Raw genomic sequence first — 12,055 nt, 5'->3', positions numbered from 1 at the left:
TGACTCGTTCAGATGCTGAACTTTTTGATTGGCAACACATTTGTTCAGTTTGGTGGATTTTCCATTTCAACTGACAGTCGGAATGCCGACCGGTACTAATTATGTGCCCCTCCTAACTGACTTGGTTTTGTATTCATATGAAATATCATCTTGCAAGGTTCTTTGAGTTCACTTCCAGATGTATAGATGATGTCCTGTCACTCAATAACGCACATTTCAGTAAGTTTTATCCCATTGAACTTGAGATTAAGGAAACTACCGAAACTAGAACGTCTGATTCTGATTTATCTCTCCTCGATATTGACACAGATGAATTACTTCAAACTAAAATCTATGACTCACGTGATTATTCTTTAACTTTCGTAAAAATTTGAAGACATCATTGTCATAAAGGCATTTACATACAATGATTTTATGCAAACACTGTATAGCGGCTGATAACAAATAGGAAGGTTCGTTGGAACCAAAGCACGTAAGGATGCCTAAAACAATGCTATTAGACTAAATTACTACTGTCAGAAATAGTCTAAAATATTGTTTGATGTGCTTAGTACGATTGACGCGATCATTTGAAAAAGACACCGAAGAAAAGTTTTCAAAGAGAGAAAAATACGAATCTAAATGAAGTATATCAAGATTTGTTAATACAAAAATATCAACGAACAAACACATAATACGACGTAAAAAATAAAACAGCATGACCCATATTTTGGCTGACCGTTATGGAATATTTGTGTCTCAGATAAACACGGATATGTTCCAACCCCAACCCGACATCTTTTCCTCGATTGTGACATTCCCGGTTGAGACTAATCAGCGAGTTTGTAATTACCATGAGCAACTTGACGGGTGCCACATGTGTAGCAGAAGCTACTCACTATTCCGGAGCACCTGTTTTTGACAGGGTTAATGTTGCTAGTTTTAGTTGCTTCTAGTACCCTTAGATCAGTACTGTGGGTCTTTTGTCCTTACCGAAATGACGAGTCCAGCCCTACCAACTGATTTTAAGTTGTTATAATGTTGTGCTTCTACACCAATATCCCAGATTGGGAGGGTGGGTGAATCGCCCACAAACATGATACACCCACTACCTATTCTCTATGTGAATGTCCCAAGACAGGAGCCTGTGATCCAGTGATTGTGGTTGGTTGCTGTCTTCTATATTAAGGAGCCTGGATTGTGGTTGGTTGCTGTCTGCTATATTTAGGAGCCTGTAATCCAGTGATTGTCGTTGGGCTGCTGTCTGCTATATTTAGGAGCCTGTAATCCAGTGATTGTCGTTGGGCTGCTGTCTGCTATATTTGTTTTCCGTTAATTATTGTAGTATAAATCAGGCCATCGTTTTTTTTCGTTTGAATTGTTTCACATTTTGTCATACAGGGGCCTTTCAAAACTTACTTTAAGGTGTATCTCTTGTTCATTTTTAAAGGCCGATCTTTAATTTTTCACATCTTTGTCCTTTGGTCCATGGACATTTGCCCATTGTCCTTTGGTCTATGTGGATATTTGCCCATTGGTAATCATACCATATCCCAAATGTTTTTATATTCATAGCGATCATAGTAAACTGCTACTTTATTTTGCTATATAGTTTGTTCCGTGCATTGCACAAGGTCGTGTCTATTTCATCTTCGCTAGCCAAAGGTTACGACCAAGTCCCCCCTCTCCACGTTGTCGTATTTAATCTTCTTTGAAGCACAACAATCGATATTACAGTTTAGGATAGCATAATTTCTTAATAACAGAAAAGTTCTATGAATATGAAAATAAGGAGATGAGGTATCAATGCCAGTGAGACAACTATCAACCAAAGTTCAAAAACTATTAGTAGACAGATCTCTCACAAGCAAAAAATCCATAACTGTAAAAGAGGGACGAAAGATACCAGAGGGACAGTCAAACTCATAGATCGAAAACAAACTGACAACGCCATGTAAAATATAAGGGCACACACTACAAGCACGGAGACATATTCTACAGCATCCACACAGCACGAGCAACAAACCCTGCAATCAACATTAAAAATAAGGAGATGTGGTATGATTGCCAATGAGAAAAATATCCAATAAAGTTCAAAACTATAAGTAGACAGCTCTCTCACAAGCAAAAAACACATAACTGTGAAATATAAGGGCATACACTACAAGCACGGGGACACATTCTACAGCATCCATGAGCTTGTTTATAGTAACTGTTATATACAAATACTTTGACCTATAATTGTTAACTTTTTATACAATACATTGTGACTTGGATAGAGAGTTGTCTCAATGGCACTCATACCACATCTTCTTATTTATAAATAGTTTTTTTTCTGCTTGAAATCTTTTAAACGGTATGACATCGCGTATCATTTTGTGTTTTTGTCTCTTTTAAACTGTTTTTTTACTTTGTAGTCTGGTTCCTGTCTCATTGAGACATAACTTAAATGTCATTTCTTGAAAAAGCTCATTAACCTTGTTCTTATGCATGCCCCAATGAAAGGTTATTAAGTGAGTTAAACGCTTTTCTTGTTCTTTTTTTCTTTTTATCAACTTTTTTTTGTTTTACCACTGATCTAGATTGAAAAGGAAAGATTTAGATATAAAAAAGTGACATATTCATATGTCTGTGCCTAATCATGAACCTCGTTATTAGTAATCTTATATGTCATCACTTATTTTTAGCTATTTGAAATGTCAGATGTTTAAATGTATCTGTTTGATTTATTCCCTAAATTCATTAACTTAAGGCGATTTAGAGCTTGATACATTGTATAGGCACACGGCTATTAATATTGACCAGGTGTTTCCCTCTAGATGTCTTTAGGTTATATTGGAGGTTGGGGACATTTTACCCAAATTTCTATTTCATCTTTGAAAAGCTAATGCACTGTATTCTTATGCATGTACAAATCATAGGTAACTTAATGATAATGATAATAATGATAATAATAATAATAATAATAAAAAAATAATATGTTAATATTAAGCTTTTTATATAGAAAAGATTTTTTTCTAAAACATGGCATACACATGTAGCTCACATTACTTATTATAATTACTAGAAAAAATAGAAGAACAAATAAAAAGATAGTTCTAGTATTGTCCCAAGTCAGTCGTTAAATTTGTTGTCGTTGATTGCTGTCTGCCATATTTGTTTTTATCTTATTGTTTTACCATGAATTAAGCCGTAGGTTTTACATTTGAATTTGTTCCCATTTGTCAAGATAGCGGTTCCTATAGCTTACTATATACGGTATGGGTCATGTACTATGACCTTTAGTTTGTTTGTTGCTTACATAAAAGTCCTTTAGTATATGGTTGATAGTTATCTCATTTGCAATCATACAATATCTTCTTATTTTAATAATGTAGTGGTATGTCATAAAAGTATCATTTCATTAGATTATTCATATAAATTTGATTATGACAACAACAAAAGAAAAAAGAGAAAAAAAAGAGAAAAAACACAACAGAACATAGGGTTAAATAATTGGTATTCACAGCGCTCAAAGTCGTGTGCAACTATTTATCTAGAATGACCACAATATTAGCATTAATTTTAATTTTAAGTAATTAATTGAAACTTTTATTTGTAGAATGAAACTTTAAAATGTGGTAAAAATACAAGTATAACATTTTTAATATTTTTTAAGAATTTTAAAAGCCTTGTTTAATATAAAAAAAATTATCTGGTGCAATATTATATATAATCATGGTTTAAGATTTTTATTATACATAAAGAATACGAAGAATTTAAGTTTGCAAGATAAAAATATCGCAAACTTAAAAGAAAGCTAAAGTTTAGGAAAACAGATACACCAAAACAAGAGGTTTAAAAAGCAGAAAAAAAACGAGATAATAAGACACTCGATGCGAATAGTAAACAGTATAGGAAGCAAATGCATACAATAAACTTAAAATTATGAAAATTTCCGACGCAAAAGAGTATTTGAATCTCTTGAATAGGGTTAAACAATAAAAAGCAACCAAATACTTGAATAACTTTTAATCTTGCTTAGTAAATTATTTACTATACGTAATGAAAAATTATGTCTGTTCCTTGAAGAAACACTCTTTCTGAATGAAAATCAATTTGAATTCCGCAAATCGCACCCGACAACTGATAATCTATTAGCTAAATATATTCATTTAAAAAAAATATTTGTTTTGCGCGTTCGTCAACTTTGAAAAGGCGTTCGACACGGTTTGGATAGAAGCTCTCTGGGATAAACTACTTTAAAAAAAAAAATGAAAACAACACGTTATTAATTTCATGCGTCCGAAGCGCTTTTCTGGATTTCCCTTTATCAGGAACGCTCAAAGTCGAATATTTGAAAGCCGAAGATGTATAAAACTGATACAGTTGCAGAGCTTTATAACCAAAAAGTACATAAAAAAATAGCCAAATTGATCTAAGGTCAACTTTGCCTGAGGGAGTTGAAACCAATGGTATAATAAGGAAAATATATCATGTTATTCTCAATATGTACAAAGATGTTAATATAAAAATAAGGAGATATGGTATGATTGCCAATGAGACAACTATCCACCAAAGTTCAAATAAAGTGGATGTAAGCAATTATAGGCAACCGTACGGCCTTCAAGAATGAGAAAAACCCATACCGTATAGTCGGCTATAAAAGGCCCCAACATGAAAAATATGAAACAATTCAATTGATAAAACTAACGGCCTTATTTATAACAAACCAATTTACGAAAAACAAATATGACAGATATGAACCAACGACAACCACTGAACTATACAGGCTCCTGACTTGAGACAGGCGCATAAGGAATGTGGCGGGTTTAAACATGTTTTTTAGCTCTCAACCCTCCCCTAACCTGGGACAGTGGTGTAACAGTACAACATAAGAACAAACTATGAAAATCAGTTGAAAAAGGCTTAACTCATCAGATGGGTACAAATAGAAATACAGCTAACAAAAACACAGAGTGGACGTGGACGGGTACTTATACATCCCCAAAACAAAAAGACACTAAGTACAGATCTGAGAGTACTTGCAGTTACTGGCAGCTAGTTCAAAGCCAATAACAACTAATAAAAAAAATCAAGTATCTAAGACTAAAATATCAATAAGTTAACATCCAACATCCTATCCTTTACCTTTAGCGTAAAGATGTCATTAACAGTCAGAGAAAAACATGACCTTGTGCAATGCCAAGCTTTAAGTATCGATAGATTGTAGTACCATGAAAGTACATATGTGTAATATTTAGTATGATTTTAATTTACTGATAACACAATCAATATTTATACGAATAAAACAATATTCTAAGATATAATTACAGTGTTGAAAAGGTAACCTTTTAGAATAAGTTTATTTAAAGGATTGAGAAGTTTACCCGCATCGTATCTAAATTTCCGGGCTCGGTTTACAACATCACTTTAAAATTTAGGATGTGCTTTTCCATTTGAAATAAGTTTTCGACATGTACAGCCAAACTTGCAGACCAAAGCTTTGTATCTATGAAAGAATTTAGTAAAGGTTTTAAGTAATTTGTGGTAAAGAAATCCCTGACTAAATAATTTAATAGTAATACATAGATTACGCTCATTGAAATCCAAAACGTCACCACAGACAGGAGCATAGCGAACGAGTTGGGATATAGAAACAACGTAAGACGGTGCCAAAGGAACATCAGCGTCCAAAAAGGGAAAATTAACAATAGGGAAAGAAAAATCTTCCCTTTTGTCGTAAATTTTACTGTAGTTTCTGGTGTAATATTGAAATATCTAAATCTAGGAAAGGACAGTTATTGCTGTTAATATTTGATTTATCTAGAGTAAGTTCCTTTGGTTAAGTCTTATATTACATTTAATAATTAGAAATCTTACTATTTCTCATATGATATTGGGGTAAAGCAAGGTGAAGATTTGTCACCTTTTCTGTTTGCTCTCTTTCTTAATAACTTGCAAAATTGTTTTGAAATAGAAATCTTGAGCGTCTAAACGAGATTTCAGATTTACTAGAAGGTATGTTGAACATTTACCTGAAACTTCGAGTCCAGTTCTATATGCAGACGACACGGTCCTTTTGTCTGAATCAAAAGAAGATTTACAAAACATATTATAGAGTACTTTAATATATGAAGATTGAAGATCAATGTTAATAAACCAAAGTTATGGTATTTTCAAGGGGAAAACCTAGTGCAGATTTAAAGTTTTCTTTAAATGGGGCAGATTTAGATAGTCTATGAATTTAATTATCTTGGAATACTATTGAACAGGACCGGAAATTTGGTAAAGCAATAAAAAACAAAACAAGCAGAGAAGGCAACAACAGCAATGTACGAGGTTTTAAAAGGAAGTCGCATTCATAATTTATCAAAGAATGTCAAGAATAATTGTTTAATAACACTGTGAAGCCAATTCTTTTGTATGGCTCAGATGTATCAGGATTTAGCAAAAAATACGTAGTGCATCAAAAAGGTACAATTAAGATTTTGTAAATTGTTTTTCAAGTTGAAATCATCTTCCCCAAACTATATGGGTGGACTTTGTATTTTCCTGTTCAACTAGATATCAAACTAAAAATGATTGTATATTGGACACGAATTTTATCTGAAAAGGATTCAAAACTTTCTTTTTTAGCGTATCAGTTCTGATACAAATTGTCGGTCGACAAACATTTTGAATCGACATGGTAAAGATGCTCTCACATAAGAAAAGTGTTTGATGATACTGTTTATTCCTATGTTAGGACATATCGATCAGTTTTTCTTAATTCAGATTGGGTTATTTCCTTCGGTAAAGATGCGCCTACATGATCAATATAGACAGGAATTGCATTCACTTAATGTTAAGTTCACCAAAATCTATAAATTATAGATTATCCGGGAAGATAAAATATCTATAAGCTTTGTAAGTTCAGAACCACAAATTATAATCTACCTATAGAAACAGGACGGTGGAATGGCGTAGAAAGGGAAATAAATTATATATGTTTACAATGTAATAGTAACTATATTGGTGATGCTGGAATGTAAAACATTTGAAATCGGCAGAAAAGATCTAAAAGTTTAAAAGGTGTTGCAAAGACCATATATTTTGAAATTCAAAGAAATCATGAGTTGTACGACAAATTATAAATCAGAATAAAATTATGTAGATTTATACACAAAAAAAAATCTATAGGCAATAACGTAGCTCCCCATTCTTGTATATATTGATATATGTATAATTTGGATATTTACTGAGAATTTGTCTATGCTTGTGTGTATTTTTTTGTGTCTGGTGTTATTATAAATTAGTTTATTTTCATACCTATATGTACATGTACATGAATATTTATTTGGCAATCGCCAATGGCAGTCAGCAGGGTTTAAGAAGATCAGTGAAAAAAAGTGACTCCTCAAAATAAATCTAGGCAATAACGTAACTCCCCATTCTTGTTTATAGTGATATATGTATACTTTGGATATTTACTGAGAATTTGTCTATGCTTGTGTGTATGTTTTTGTGTCTGGTGTTATAAGTTATAGTTCGTTTTCATACCTATGGCAGTCAGCAGGGTTTAAGAATTTGTTGTTCGACCTGTTAGTCAAATGCGTTTTGTTAAAATATACTTTTTCACTTTTTTGGTCTTTTTGGAAAATGTTGTTTGTGCTGTATTTAGACCCCTCTAACAAGAAATTTGTTTTGCATGCACACGTATAAAAATTGCGGTTTTTATCCAACGCAATCATAGGTTTGAACGTTGTTTTCAATTTAGACTTGTTTATATTTTTTCGTTTGGGCTTGTATTATATTTGCCTTCGGGTTTATATGATCCGTTCATTCTATTTTGACTCCTCAAAATTCAAGAGTCTACCTAAATTGAGGTAAATTGTATGGCTTTCCAAATACCGTTTCGATTCCTAACATCACTGAAGAGACATTAATTGTCGAAATCCGGTTATGGTGTACAAAAACCTTTGCACCTTTTGTTTGCGGTATTCCATCTTTTCCGCAAGTTTATTGTTTTCTGTTTAGTATTAACTTTATAATTAAGATCCATTTATTACATCGGTGATCCGTTTATTTGGCAATCGCCAATGGCAGTCAGCAGGGTTTAAAAACATTTGTTGTTCGACCTGCTAGTCAAATGTGTTTTGTTAAAATATACTTTTTCACTCATTTGGTCTTTTGGAAAATGTAGTTTGTGCTGTATTTAGACCCCTCTAACAAGAAATTTGTTTTGCATGCACACGTATAAAAATTGAGGTTTTTATCCAACGCAATCATAGGTTTGAACGTTGTTTTCAATTTAGACTTGTTTATATATATATATATAGATATCTGTACCATTGTAACTTATTGTTTATGAGAATAAAGATTATTATTATCATAATAATGGGTTAAGATTTTATATACTGTAACAGTTGAAATTGAAAGAGTTGGTATTACTTAGTTTCATTAAAAAGAATGGCGAACGTAGATACAAGTATCTTGTCTTGGGGAGGGATAAATCCTACTTTGTAAAGAATCACTCTGATTCAAACAAAAATTCACTGACATTATCAAGATGCTGGATTTCTTGATTGACAACATATTTGTTACGTTTGGAGGACGTGTTTTTCAACAGACTGTCGGAATTCCAATGGGAACCAATTGTGCCCCTCTTCTTGCCGACTTGTTTCTTTATTATTATGAGGCTGACTTCATACAGGAAGAAAGATAAGAAGTTAGCAATATCCTTTAACTTTACGTTCCGCTATACAGATGATGTTTTCTCACTAAATAATACAAAATTTGGTGACTATGTTGAACGAATCTATCCCATCGAACTAGAGATAAAGGATACTACAGATACAGTTAAGTCTGCCTTATATCTTGACTTACATCTAGAAATTGACAATGAGGGTCGGTTGAAAACAAAACTTTACGACAAAAGAGATTATTTTAGCTTCCCAATTGTGAACTTTCCATTTCTATGTAGCAACATTCCAGCAGCGCCTGCATACGGAGTATATATCTACCAATTGATACGATATTCCCGGGCTTGTATTTCCTATCACGATTTACTTGATAGAAGGAAGCTATTAAACCAAGAGTTCCAAATGGTGAAGTTGAAATCATCCCTTCGTAAATTTTACGGACGCCATCACGAGTTGGTTGACCGTTATGGAATAACCGTTTCACAGATGATATCGGATATGTTCCTTATGTCGTAACTACAATACCCTTCCCTTTTCACGAATGTGACCTACCGAATTAGACTATTTACCGGATTTGTGATAACATAAGCAACATGACGGGTGCCACATGTGGAGCAGGATCTGCTTACCCTTCCGGAGCACCTGAGATCACCCCCAGTTTTTGGTGGGGTTCGTGTTGCTTAGGCTTTAGTTTTCTATGTTGTGTCATCTGTACTATTATTTGTCTGTTTGTCTTTTTATTTTGGCCATGGCGTTGTCAGTTTGTTTTCGATCTATGAGTTTGAATGTCCTTCTGGTATCTTTCGTCCCTCTCTTTTGAAATTGGTATGAGGTCGTCATTTGGCAAAACTTTGTTTTTTTTACATTCTGGAAGAACCACGATTTAAACATTTTGATTTTGTTGATGAAATTTCTAGTTATTCATTTATAGCTTAGCGGTTAGATCATAGCCGTAAAAATAATTACTATTGAAAATTATTTTGTTAGATAATGACCAGTCTTCTTGTTTCGTTGAGTTTGTTAGCAGTCTTGTCTAACCAAAACTATTGGATTTGATATAAAACTTTTTATATATATCTAAAGTTTAGTATTTAACATTTGATTTTTTTACGGATTACTATACACAATGTCTTCTCGGATTAAAGGAAGTCATCAAGCTGATATTCTCCATATTCAATTGCAAGCAACAGACAAGAAAGTGACTGTTCGTCTTGGTCAGTTAAAAAAATCAGGAAGAACTTGCAAATATTGGAATTAAAATTTAATTCAAAATTAAGAAAAACAGTTTATTTGGATAATCTCAAATCAGTTTCCGAACCTGATGAATTGTCGAATGAGGACCAGGAAGGCTCGCCAAATTTACAAACTGTGACCAGTCATTCGCCTAATGAACTTTCACATCTTATAGCAGTGGTCTAGAAATTAATTTGCCAGGAAAAAAGGATATCCGGCTTCATAGATCGCTGACTATTAAAGTTTTCGTATGCGCTTTTGGCAAATATAAGCGCGTCATTTGTAGGGTTTTTCCTCAACGCAGTGAGGAATTAGATTTGTTACATAGCTAACATTTTACAGATTGAATCTAGTTATGGTGAGAAACCTTATGAATACCATAAGATTTTTGCCGCCAAATTTTCAATTGCACTTCGTGATTTTAAAGTTAAATTTGACAGAGGAGTGAAAGACAATGACATTCTTACGCTTTTAGATCCGCAGATAAGGCCAGAAGTTTGTAGACTTTGTTACGCTATCGATCACGGAACACATTGTTTGCCCTCTTTCTTTTCAGTCAGAAAATCGAGGAATAGATCATCTTCCGATCGCGTTGATAGGAAGGGCAAAACACGAGTCTTGCACGACGGGAAAGAGATCTGCAATAACTATAACACCACAGGGGGTTGCGACAGACCGGGTTGTCCATTGTCATATATTTTCAGTTCTTGTTTCGCTTTTCATTCAGCCTGCAACTGCAACAAAGTACAAGTTGATACTAAAAAAAACCAACGCATTTTTGCGCTTGTCCCAAGTCAGAAACCTCTGGCCTTTGTTAGTCTTGTATGTTTTTTTTTAATTTTGGTTCATTTATATGTTTCGGTGTTTAGTGTGACGTCCATTAGCTGAACTAGTATACATTATTGTTTAGGGGCCAGCTGTAGCCCAACTCCGGATGCCGGATTCTCTCGCTGTGTTGAAGACCCATGGTGGTCTTGGGCTGTTTTCTACTCTTTGGTCAGGTTGATGTCTCTTTGACGCATTCCCCGTTTCCATTCTCAATTTTGAATCTTCTAGATGATCGACAACAATCAACGAAGATAAAAAATGACTAGTGACAATTCCCCGACCAATGTTAACTTGTTACGTGAATTATTGCAAACACATCCGCATATAAATTTTGTTAATTATCTTTGTAATGGGATAAATGAGGGGTTTGACACAATGATTGAATGTACTGATATGCCGACACTTGAATGTAAGAATACATTTTCAGCTCGCTCTCAACCTGTCTTTGTACGGCAGCTTATTGACAAAGAATGTGAAAAAGGTTTCTTGTTATGTCCGTATAAAATTCCACCATTTAACTATTATCGATTCAGCCCTTTAGGACTTGCTGTGGGGAAGTACTTCGGGAAAAAGTGGCTTATATATTGGATTTTGTCAGCCCCACATGACGATGATAATTGTAGTATTAATTACTTGATCAGTAAAGAAGATTGTTCATTGGAATAGATGACGTGATCAAAGTTATACGAAAATTATGTCCTTTTTCATTGTGCACAAAGTTTGATATAGAGTTCGCATTCAAACAATTAGGTGTTAGAAAGGACCAGTGGCTTTTATTTTGCATTAGATGGTGTAAAGAATACTATTTTCTAAATAGATAGCGTTCAGTTGTAGAAGCTAGCCACTTATTTTTGATAACTTGTCTAGCCCGATTTTTTGGATTACTACTAATATCTACAAAATTGAATATATTTCACCTTTTAGACGATTTTTTTACTATAGGTATACCCAATTCTTGCGCAGAGAGAACAACGGCATTAATTACTACTCTTTTTAAAAGACTTACTATTCCACTTACTAAACACAAGGCTGTTGGCCCTTGTACAGTTATTGAACATTTGTGTATTATACTTGATATACGGAAAAGATGAAGACCCGCTTGCTTGCCTTTAGATAAAACAAGTCGCATCAGTGAATTTACCAAGAAGTTTTAAACGAACAATCTTGTACCAAACGTGAATTTTTATTATAATTGTTAGGGCATTTCAATTTCACCATGCGGGTTATAATTCCGAGTTGTTCATTGAAGATTTCCAGTTATTTCAAAATCGAAATAAATATATTTTACTACTGTTTCGTAAGGTAAATATGTGAAGTTTACATCTCCATTTCTCGCGTATCAACAGAAACCG

The sequence above is a fragment of the Mytilus californianus genome, unplaced genomic scaffold (genome assembly GCF_021869535.1).
Source record: "Mytilus californianus isolate M0D057914Y unplaced genomic scaffold, xbMytCali1.0.p SCAF_6, whole genome shotgun sequence".
Lineage (NCBI taxonomy): Eukaryota > Metazoa > Mollusca > Bivalvia > Mytilida > Mytilidae > Mytilus > Mytilus californianus.
The sequence above is the reverse complement of the archived record's forward strand: the minus strand, read 5'-3'. Positions refer to the sequence as shown.